The 12,563-nt window shown below is 41.4% G+C and overlaps 1 pseudogene; it reads left to right on the top strand.

The window, feature by feature from the left end:
- Positions 1-3,384: 3,384 nt before the first annotated feature.
- LOC136642457 (5S ribosomal RNA) lies at positions 3,385-3,504 on the top strand (annotated as a pseudogene).
- The last annotated feature ends 9,059 nt before the right edge of the window (positions 3,505-12,563 follow it).

Below are 12,563 nucleotides of genomic sequence, written 5' to 3'. Positions count from 1 at the left end.
CTTCACTGCTGCCGCACATTGGGTCGACACTTTCATCGACCTGTCCACCACCACCCCAAGATCTCTCTCCTGATCTGTCACAGACAGCTCAGAACCCATCAGCCTATATCTAAAGTTTTGATTTTTTGCCCCAATGTGCATGACTTTACACTTACCGACATTGAAGCGCATCTGCCATTTTGCTGCCCATTCTGCCAGTCTGGAGAGATCGTTCTGGAGCTCCTCACAATCACTTCTGGTCTTTACCACTCGGAAAAGTTGACTTGACTAAGATATGCAACTTGTCCCTCAAAACGGCCACAGTGCCAGAAGATTGGAGGATAGCAAATGTCTTTAAAAAGGGAAAGAGGGGGGACCGGGGAAACTATAGGCCGGTCAGCCTAACATCTATACCGGGCAAGATGGTGGAATGCCTCATCAAAGATAGGATCTCAAAACACATAGACGAACAGGCCTTGCTGAGGGAGAATCAGCATGGCTTCTGTAAGGGTAAGTCTTGCCTCACAAACCTTATAGAATTATTTGAAAAGGTCAACAGGCATGTGGATGCCGGAGAACCTGTAGACATTATATATCTGGACTTTCAGAAGGTGTTCAACACGGTCCCTCACCAAAGGCTACTAAAAAAAACTCCACAGTCAGGGAATTAGAGGACAGGTCCTCTCATGGATTGAGAACTGGTTGAAGGCCAGGAAACAGAGAGTGGGTGTCAATGGGCAATTTTCACAATGGAGAGAGGTGAAAAGTGGTGTGCTCCAAGGATCTGTCCTGGGACCGGTGCTTTTCAACCTCTTCATAAATGACCTGGAGACAGGGTTGAGTAGTGAGGTGGCAAAGTTTGCAGATGACACCAAACTTTTCCAAGTGGCGAAGACCAGAACTGATTGTGAGGAGCTCCAGAAGGATCTCTTCAGACTGGCAGAATGGGCAGCAAAATGGCAGGTGTACTTCAATGTCAGTAAGTGTAAGGTCATGCACATTAGGGCAAAAAAATCAAAACTTCACATATAGGCTGATGGGTTCTGAGCTGTCTGTGATAGATCGGGAGAGAGATCTTGGGGTGGTGGTGGACAGGTCAATGAAAGTGTTGACTCAATGTGCAGCGGCAATAAAGAAGGCCAGTTCTATGCTTGGGATCATTAGAAAAGGTATTGAGAACAAAACAGCTAATATTATAATGCCGTTGTACAAATCGATGGTAAGGCCACACCTGGAGTATTGTGTCCAGTTCTGGTCGCCACATCTCAAAAAAGACATAGTGGAAATGGAAAAGGTGCAAAAGAGAGCGACTAAGATGATTGCTAGGCTGGGGCACCTTCCTTATGAGGAAAGCCTGTGGCGTTTGGGCCTCTTCAGCCTAGAAAAGAGACGCCTAAGGGGGGACATGATTGAGACATACAAAATTATGCAGGGGATGGACAGAGTGGATAGAGAGATGCTCTTTACACTCTCACATAACACCAGAACCAGGGGACATCCACTAAAATTGAGTATTGGGAGAGTTAGAAGAAAATATTTCTTTACTCAGCGTGTGGTTGGTCTGTGGAACTCCTTGCCACAGGATGTGGTGATGGCATCTGGCCTGGACACCTTTAAAAGGGGATTGGACAAGTTTCTGGAGGAAAAATCCATTACGGGTTACAAGCCATGATGTGCATGTGCAACCTCCTGATTTTAGAATGGGCTATGTCAGAATGCCAGATGCAAGGGAAGGCACCAGAATGAGGTCCCTTGTTATCTGGTGTGCTCCCTGGGCATTTGGTGGGCCGCTGTGAGATACAGGAAGCTGGACTAGATGGGCCTATGGCCTGATCCAGTGGGGCTGTTCTTATGTTAACAGGGATGGGAGGGTGTGAAACTGGGCAGGAGGGGACATAATGGGGCAAGGCGGCTACAGGAGGGTGTGGGTCCAGTGGTAATGGTATGCTCCAGGTCCTGTCCCCCTATCTTGCAGCTTCCTTGCCTCCTTTCTTTTTTCAGACTTGCCAAAGCGAAATTGCTAGCGTAGGTCCAAGGAGACTCATTGCATAGTGGCAGTCTTACAGAGGTGTAAAGGGTTTAAATCTCATTCTCTGAATCCAGTCCCCTGCTGGATACAGTCCTATGCTGTAATAGGATTGGCATCTTGCACCAGTGGAGAGGGGGAAGATAATGTTGGGCTGTAAAGGGTTTGCCTAGGAACTATACAAACTTTGGGCTTTATTATTTTTTCTCTCTCTTCTTTTCTCTCTTGCTTCTGTCATCTGTTCCATGTAGAAACTGCTTTTCAAGGTGAACTGCAGCAAGATGTTTGTGCAGAGCAAAACAGATGCACTGTTCTCTGTCTCTGTCAGACAAGCAAAATTCTGATGAGTCTTTAGCCAGTTTGTCCCATATTTTGGATAAGGGCCTTGTGATCAAAATAGTCTCAGAACTTACAAATTCAGCCACATTCTGCTGGAGATAATTGAGTAGCACCAATGACTTTTTTCTTATTGATCATATAAATCTTTAAAAGTCATTATTTCTATACGTAACATAAAATTATTCTGTGGTCTCCTGTGAATATCAGTGAAAAAGTACACTTAAAACAGTAATGAAATATTGAATATATAATGTTTGTAACTGGCTTTTGATATGCTTGTTCAAATAACAGCATACAGGTGTGCCCCAGTAACTGTGGAAGTTCCATTCTGGAACACCCCTCCCCCTGTGGATACATGAATCCATGTTTACTGGGAACATCTCTGGTCCTTCTAATGCCTTTTAAAGGCATTAAAAAGTCACTTCTGGTTTTATGAAAAAAACCTTTTTTGGCCTAAATGGCCATTCTGAGACCCACAGACACTGCAGGGCTCAGAAGAGCCTTTGGAAGTGAGGGGAGCACAGCACAAAAGCTCTCCAGCACAACAGGATATCTAAATCTTCTGGTTTTCCTTTTGGTGCAAATGGGAGCCTTCTGTAGAACTTTACTGCCATATTCTTCAAAAGGTGAACAGTTACCCATTATGACTACTGACAGGTACATCATCACTTTATTTAAATGAGTATCTGTAATTATAAGCCCGGCCACTGGAAGTCTGAAATCACATTCTCCCTTATGGACGCTAAAGACTTTTTTCTTCATACCTTCATGAGATTTGTAATTCAAGAGATTAAAATGAAAAATCCAGATCTGGCAAACCTTTTGCAGAGTGGACCAAACCAGTTTTGCCCATTTTTGGTAAAACAAAGACCAAAATGTTTGACATACTACCAGTCCCCTTCAGTTGGGCTTCCCTGAGAAATTGGAATTATTAGTCATCTCTCCCACAAGCAAATTATTGTTGCTGTGTGACAGGGCAAAAACAAACGGCTAGAATAGAAGGTTAGTGGAGAATTTGTTGAGAATTTTATTTAAGTGGTATTTGCAGCAACTGTTACCTTGCACATGCCTGATCTCATCTGATATCGGAAGCTAAGCAGGGTCAGACCTGGTTAGTACTCGGATGGGAGACCACATGGGAATACCAGGTGCTGTAGGCTTATACCATAGACTTTCAAGACTGAAGGTTGCCAACCAAATGGTATTGGTTGGGTTTCTAGCAGTTGTTTTAGAGATGCATATTCTGGAATGTATTTATGTGACTTGGCTTTAAAAAGATCTGTAATATATCTGGGCATTGGGGATAGAGGCGAAGAGAAATTTAAATAACTGACAGCCCAATCCTGTGCTTCCCAGCACCCAGGGCTGCAGCAGCACCAAAATGGTGACCGCTGCATCCCATTGGGCTGGGAAACAGTGCCAGGTCTACTCGGGGTGACTTATGCTCCCTTACCCTGTGTAATTCCCAGGTGGCCCCAATGAGTCTCTTTGGATCTGCTCCCACAATTGAGCTGGCGCAGATTCAAGGAGACCCATGTAATGTCTCCTGGGTCAGGAAGGGGTTTAGGAATATGGTGGCAGAGCCTGCAGCCATCTCCACCCCCTCTCACCCCGCTCCCTCCTACCGCTTTCCCGCACCCTCTCCCCACTCCAGAACACCTCTCCCTATGTCCTGACTTACCACTCCACTGCCCAGTGCTCACCTGGTGCTCCAGGTGGCATTTTTCTATCCTCTGACCTGTGCTGACTTAGCGCGGGCTTACACTGAGCCAGCAATTGGTGGCAGACCAGTGGTAAGTTTCTCAAGTGTGTCTTATGGCTGGACCCGTTCAGATCTGGCCCTGAATTAGTAATTCATAACATTGACCACAGACTAGGTTGTTCCCTGAATCATTGGTTGTATCTTCCTTCTGGAGTTTGGCCAGACAGAAGAGCATCTATTCCATCTTATAAGTGACTGTTCATCAGATACTTGATCAAAATTTTAACTGAAACATATCAAGCATCCCAGAGTGCACGCAGGTGGTAACTGAACTATGAAAACACAAGTTCAGAATTACCTTAAAGTGGCAGGCGGAAGAAGTTGTTACAAGATATTTGTTGACATAGGCATGTAGAACATACTTAAGACAGATCCATAGTAGACCATACTATGTAAAATAATCTGTCAAAACAGTAAAGGTTAAGATGTTCAGGAGCAGGTTGACAAGGGAATTCTATGCCATTGTAAGAGTTTGCCCACCTTTGAGAAGAGCAACAGACCCTTGTATCAAAAGAGGGAACACCAGGTCTTGATTATGTGTTCTCAGTGTGGACTTCTTAAGCACAAGCTTTCTAGTAGTGTTGCTGTAACCAAAAAGATTTCTGTATTTTTCTGGCTGAGTCCAAGAAAGTCAGGCAATTGGGGGGGGGGGGGAAGGTAGCATATCAACATCGTCTGCAAGGTTCTTTGCTTGTTTTCTTTGCCACCGTGAGACTTAACCAGTATACAGCTTTTTTTTTTGTCTCTGTTAAGCTTCAGTTTCCCACATTTGAAGCACCTTTTGAAGGTCAAAATAAAATGGCAGTCCTGTCTCTTTCAAAACAGATGATGGACAGTTAAATTGACACACAAACCTTTAACATTCGGTATGTTTCTCAATTTTGCTAAGGAAGCATGCTGATTTCTGCTGTTAGGTTCACAATAGCTTATCCGAGGACTGACTAGCCTGAAATGGCAACATTTTTATGGAATCTTTCCAGGATTAACAAATGGAACTTTGCTAATGAATGTGCAGAGTGAGACCGAAGAGTCTGTTAAAATTTTTTCGCCTATGCTATGGATATAAGAGAGGTTCTATTATCAGCATCATTATTTCCAGTGGCTGCCAAAAGTATTCTCTTGCATCTGACCAGTCTTGCATTAACTTGCACAGCTTCTCTCACTTCTAAGAATTTTTTTTTTTTTTTTTGGTATCTTTAAATACACTTGAAGAGAGTCTATCTATGCTTACTTGGCTAATGATGCAAGACCAGGGGAAGAAGCTTAATAAAAAGTACACTACGCTCTGTGGTTCCAGTTAATTCCATTTGATGCAGTAAAGTCTTGAATGAGCTAGTATTGTTCTAGATGGCTAAGAAGTATTACAGACAGTTTCTGATATAGCATCAACTATTCTTTTGTAACAATATTGGCTCAAAAAACAGTCAGTATATGTTATGACAGCGTATGGCACCTGGCATTTGGTAGAGAAAGGAGAAAATGGTTTTTTGAACAGCAGATGAGGCTAACCTATGCTGTGAGAGGCACTGCTTACCCCTCCTATCTTGGTTATAGCAGTAGAATAAATGACATTGATCTCTGTGGTTGTTGATGACTTGCTGGGTATATTATGTCATGTGACAGACCTTTTCCATTGACATCAATGTAGTGTCTAGATTAGCACCAAATCTCCTTGTGGTTTTCTCCCTGCTCTGGGTCAGGCAATTCCTGTGCAACCACATCACCATTTTCCACTGCTGTTTCCTTGGGAGTTTGCACTACACAAAGGATGACAGCAGAAAAAGTCCATAGCTTCAGGCTGTACTGGCTTTCCTGTGACATCTCTGTGATCTTCTGAGGTGGGGAAACTGCATCCCCACAAGCTTCTTTACCCATGTGTGCAGTCTTAAACTTGTAGAGATGGCCCTGTGGGAATTTGAGGCAATGGGAATGATGGCACAGATGTAACAGACCCTTTCCTCCTCCTCCAACGTCACACAGAAGAGATGAGATCCAATCACAAAGATTCCCCTCCATGCACGTGATTAATACCTTATTAAAACTGACTGGATATAGAAACTTCTTAAAATATCTTGAAGCCTTCTTTGTATATGAGAGAGGCCTGTATTCTTTATCTGAAAGACAAGAATTAGGGGGATATTTTACTTCTATATGACAGAAAATTTAAATTGTTTTACCTTGATTTGATGCAAAGAGTATACATATATTTGTGAACACAGTGTGCATCACAGTCACTAACATTAGTGTCCATACACGTTTGGGGCTCTTCAGTCTAGAAAGAAGATGCCGAGGGGGGCGCATGGTTGTGACATATAAAATTATGCATGGGATGGATAGAGTGGCTAGAAGGAAGTCCTTTTTTCTCTTGCACAACAGCAGAACCAGGGGGCACCCACTAAAATTTGGGAAGAAATGAACAGACAAAAGGAAATATTTATTTTTCTTAATCTGTGGAACCCCTTGCCACAGGATGTTGTGACCCCTGGCCTAGATGCCTTTAAAAGGGGATTGGGCAGATTTATGGAGCAAAAGTCCATCACAAGTTACAAGTCACGACAATTGTATGCAACGTCCAGATGCAATGTATTTTAAAGGTAGCGAATGCCAGATGCAAGGGAGTGGTGACAGGATAAAGGTATGTTGTGAGCTGCCAGAGACATCTGGTAGGCCACTGTGAGATACAGAAAGATGAACTAGATGGGCCCTTGGCCTGATCCAACAAGACTCTTCGTATTTTTTTTGTACCTTACAGTTGCATATACAATATTCAAGAAACAGTTAAAATGAATAACTTGTATTTCTAAAGATGTATGGGCACTAACATTAGATACTGTGCTGCATATTGTGATTCTTTGTAAACTCAAAACTTGTATTAAGGAAACTAAAACTTCCAACACTTTCATTCCTTGACTACTACCGAGATTATTAGCCAATTTTAATAAATTATAGGGCCATCAAGTGAAAATCAAAGCTGTCAATATTAATAAGTGTTCTCATCACAAGAAAACTGGCTCCTTTCCATTGCTTTCCCCTGTTGTGCCCTGTAAATGATACGTGCATTAAATTTACAGAGAGTTGTTTTTAAAAGTTACCCTTAATTCTGTATTGAAGAAGAACTGATACAGGTCTAGAGATCCCCTCTCCATTACCTCTCCATAATAAATAAATAAATAAATAAATAAATAAATAAATGGCATCCATTAAAATGTTACAAACAGAAACATTGTTCATATACTGGCCGCTAACTAGCATCATCTATTAACTTTCAAATGTGAAAAAAAAAAAATTCAGATGGTTTATATTTGAAAGCCAAAGTCTTAAAACTGGTTCTCAACTAATTGACTTGTATTATGGAGTGTGATATCCCTCTGGCAACAAAATTACTTTGCCACTCAAAAACAATAGAAGTGAATTTTATTGTTTTTGAGTGGCAAAATAATTTTGTACTATCTTGTTGCAATTGCAACAGCTATGATAGTTAATTCCATCATAGATGCATTTTTTTAGCCTGACCTCATTTTTGTTTTTTGGATTTTTTTCCTAGTGTTTCTCCTCTTTTTTTTCTCCTGTGAGCTTGGCCAAGGTCAGACAATGTTATATGGGAAGAATGTATGAAAGAAAAAAAAATATTGAGGCTGCTGATTATTTACATCTTCAACCTCCACAAAACCCTGGGAATAGGTAACTCAAACTGCAATGTCAGGCCTAGTCTGAAGACAGATTAAAATTATCTCTGATTAATGTTATCCATCTTCTGTCCATCCAAACATCTCGATCCCCTTTGGTTTTTTAAATCACAGATAAACTAAATATTACGTAAGTAGAAAACTTACGTTTATATAATTGGTCTCATATCAGAAGTGATGTAATGATTCTTTGCCATGGTGTACAGAAACAGCAAGATTGCATATGTATAAAATACAAGCACCAGGGAAACCACTAGAATTAGGAGATCTTGGCTTAGCCTAAATAAGATGGGTGATCACTTTTTGTATCTTTGTATCTCTACAGTAGGACTGCGATAATAGTCTACCTGTTCAGCTTCTGACATGGATGGATATTGTTTTTCTGGTGTGGATAATTACAGGATGAGTTTTGGTTTTCACAAGTATACCGATATCCTTGGATGCCAAAAATAGCATTAAAGGAAATCCATTTTAAAAACAATGTCCCTTTGCTCAGCAATTTAAAAACAGCCTTGCTGACCTTTATAATGCACAACAGAGGGAGCAGGCAGACCAATCAATCAATTAGTCTTTCTCCAGGTTCTTAGAAAGGCTTCACTATAAGGCAGGATCATCCCTTCACCTGGAGCTTGGGGAAAGAATGCAAAGAGGAGGTGAAAATCACCCCTTTGCATTCTTTCCCATGCTCGGGGGGGGGGGGGGGGGAGGGAGGGGTCACTTGCCTCAGAGTGAAGTTGTTATAAGCACTTGGATTGATTGATTGATTGATCAATCATTAAAGATTGATTATAGCTCAATCATATAGATCATACATTATAGATCAATCATATTGATTGATTGATTGTCTGCTGCTGTTACAATGGTAAGTGAGGCTATTGTGAAGAATTTTTTTTCTTTAATTTAAAGGGCCCTTCTCACTGTGTTGAGATAAAACTGTGGGTGAAAAATGCATGGATAATTAGGTTACACCTGTATTCCGAACTCACTTTATGTTTAGTTCTATCTTACAAATTTCCCATCATTAAAAAAAAAAAATACCTGACAGCTAGACACATAAAATCTTACACAAGCTGGGTGGAGGGGGGCAGATAAGAGTATGAATGCATATACGAATGTGCAGCTAGATATAAACCTCTGTCCTGAACTCACAATTATGCATCAAGCAACTAGACTCAACTAAAGCTGCATGCACAACAAAACATGCTTTTTACCCTGTACCTGGCACTTTCCAGAATGCTCTATGTCTTGTAGATATAACTTTACTCTTGTCTTCTCAAACTGGGCAGGTACTCAGTTATGAAAACTGGAGTGCAATCAGCAATGTTATGGATGCATTTCTGCCTGTGACGTGATTTGCATGCACCAGCCCATTTCTCTGTTGTACATCAATTTGCATACTTGTCCAAGAGGAAAAATACAAAACTACTTCATGTTTAGAATTTTAGAAAAACAATGCAAAGACATTTCTTTCCCTGCTGTAACTAAGCTTGAAACAATAACACATTTTATTTAAAATGTTTATTTTAAATGTTTATATTTAAAATGTTTCACATCAGGTTGCCCTGCTTTCTCTTGTCTCAATATCTCTCCCTTTCTTTTTTGTTTCCATGTTTCTTTCTTGGTTGTAAACCTCCTCCCGGGTCAGGGAGCTGTCCCCTCATTCTCTGTGAAGTACCATGTACACTGATGGTTCTATATAAATAACTGCAACAAACTGTGAACTTTCCTCTGATTTCTGGGATCACAGAAAAGTGAAGTAGAATTATGTGCAGAAATCAAGTGACAAGTTTTGCCCATTCCTTTTCTGAAGCTCTTGCCCATGATCAATCCAACAGGGCATAGGTCCATGATAAACATATGGTGTCACCAATCTCTCCAGCTCAGCATGTCTCATTAAATCCTTGAAGCTAATGCTTTCACTGTGTTTCAGACCCTCTGTGTCCATCATTGGCATAAAATCAGTGGCTGTAATGGAAACTGAGAAGTCTTTCAAATGCTGTGTCTGTTCGCAAAGCAGAACCAATTACAGCCAATTTTTGAAATTATAAAACTGTTCCTAGAGGGGATAGTGAGTCACAGTTCTCTTGTATTCAAATAAAGCAGTATTTTGCAGTGTGCCACCACACATAGTTTCTCTGTTCTGTTTCAAATCCCTGGGCTAGCTCTCACTTGAGAATTGGAAATCTAAATATGATCTCCACCATCTAAGGCAAACTAGTATTTTTTGAGACAAACACTTCCATTCTTATGACAACAGTGAGAGGTGTAGTTAATGTGCTAAGAAGTTGGTGGAGTTTGAGATATTTATTTGTGACCATTAGTGAGGGTTCTGAACAAGGCCAAAGCAAAGCTTAGAAAATTGTTCTGTGCTGACTATGTACTAATGGAAAAAGTAGTTTTTAAAAGAATGAGTGCACTTTTATGAGGGAAAATACTGGCTTTTGAGCATGCCTGTTCAGGGCTGCAATCAACATATTTTGCTGTGTTTCAGTGCCTGGCAACAGGCACTACGAATATGGAAACCTGTAGTGGCATATAGTCATGCCAATATTGCTGTACTGTAAAAGCATACATCTAAAGGGCCAATCCTAACTGAACTTTGCAATGTCATAAAGGCATATGCGACAGTATACAAGCCTTTACAATGTCGCAAGCAGAATATCACCGGTGGCTGTTTCAGCCACAAATGGCAGGGGTGGCCCCAACATGCTGCCACAGAGGGTGAACTGTGCTGAGGCGGGTAAGACATTGTGGGAGAGACACAGTAAGTGCAAGGGTAGAATGGGGCAGGGAGGGTGAGCAATAAGGGAGCTTTTGGATGGGGAGGTGGTATGGGGGAGGGGTAATTCCCATTAGCACCAGCATGTGCCAGGATCCTATCCTCGTTCCTTCGTTCTATTTCCCTTATTCACTGTGATTCTGTGCCAGCAAAATAGCTGGTACAGATCTGAGGAAACGCATTGGAGCAGCAGAGGCTTAGCCCAAGGTAACAAAAGTTCGCTTACCTTGAGGAGGCCTCTAGGACTGCCCCCCACCACAAAATGCAGCACATGCTCTGTTGGTAGGATTGCATTGTGGGAGGGGGGATTAGTTAGGATTTGACTGTAAGGTTCATACCTGCAGACTTCTGCACATCTCTCTCTCTCTCTCTCTCTCTCTCTCTCTCTCTCTCTTTCTGTTTTTAAGGAACCATGCAAACTGGACTATATGCCCTTGCTGGAGCTCTGGGTGGCTGACCCTAGCAGATTGGACAATAGTACCAATAAGCTGTTTGAGAGTGTCAGCAGGAGGCTGGATTTAGTCTCCCATTTCCCTTTTTCCTTAAATAGTTGTTCAGAACTGACTGTATGTCCAGAGCTTCACAAGTGCTATCCCGGCATGCCATTGGATTAGCACACATGCTTAGCAAGTTGACATGACCATACCACTGTATTGCCTGAAAAGTGCTATTATGTACAAATGTCAAATATTAAGCACATAAGATTAGGTGCAGCTGGTTCCATGTTGGCTGAAATGACAAGTAAGTTGGCTTCATAATTCCCCCCTTGCCCAATTGGAATCAATTACAATGATCAATAAGGGCTGACTTGCTCTTGCAGCAGGAAGACCATGGATTAGCAATATACCACTGCAGTGCCAAAAGCCATGTCATCCTGTTGCAGCAGGTTTTGCACCCACTTTTAAACGTGTATTAGCCAGAGTAGTAGCTCATGGGTTGATTATGAAACAACTGGGGGAGGGGGGAAGTAAGATGAAGCTACTATTAAGTCAGATGGGTCAGATTCTTCCTTGGATGGATTGCTTCCTTTCCTCCAAATTTAGAAGGGTTTGGTTCTGGAACTTTGCTTCAGATCCAGCTCAGTTTCTGATGCAAACAGAAGGTAAAGTGTATGATCTGCATTGCCCCTATTTCTTCTTATCTGCAGTGTCTCTCCTAGTTTGAACAAAATTTTTCCAAGCATGTTTCAAAGAGAGAATGCAGAGCTATGATCCCTGAAAAGAGCATGCCACTCTGAGCCTTCTGCATAAAAGCACCTGAATTTTGTGCCACCTTATCTATTTCAGGCTTCATATGCTTAATTACTACTCTGATGCTGGCAGAGATTTCCCCTGCAGCGTGGAGCAACTGTGCTGACTGCAGAGACCCTACCTGGCACACAATTTAGTGCGTCAGCATTCTAGATAGAAATGAATGAAAAATCAATCAGGGTAACTGCAGTGGCAGCACATGCAACTCTAACCTACTTTGTGCATGGTTTTCAACATTTCACTGTAGGCTAGAGTCTCTAAAATGGTAAGTGTACCAAAGGATGCCTTTGCTGGTCAGCCTTTATGCTCCTTAGATTAGATGAAGGCATTGCACCTCTATGTTAACTAGGATGAAAGAAGCTATATAAATATATTGGGGAAGTATTACCTTATATACTGTATTTGATACATAGTACATGTTTATCTGATTATCATAAATGCATTCAGAGTACTTTAAAAAAAACCCTAGTCCATTTAACTTTCAACAATCACAATCATTACTTATTTTCAGATTTAGAGGGGATATGGGCACTTTTTCTATTTTCATACTCGTATCAGAGTTATTCAATTTCATACCTGATTTCCAGGCTTTAGTTAACAATCTATGCAGCTCATCCCTTGATAATGGAGATCAATCTTTGCAAGTTTCTTCTTTTAAAAGGTCAGCATCTGCTGTAACTTTTCCAACAGAGTGGGTTAAAGCTTTACAGAGCAATGAAAGAATGGTGGGGCTGTAACAAGT

The sequence above is a fragment of the Tiliqua scincoides genome, chromosome 2, assembly GCF_035046505.1.
Source record: "Tiliqua scincoides isolate rTilSci1 chromosome 2, rTilSci1.hap2, whole genome shotgun sequence".
In the NCBI taxonomy this organism is placed as follows: Eukaryota; Metazoa; Chordata; class Lepidosauria; order Squamata; family Scincidae; genus Tiliqua; species Tiliqua scincoides.
Note: the sequence above shows the minus strand (reverse complement) of the source record. Positions and strands in the feature narration are given on the sequence as shown.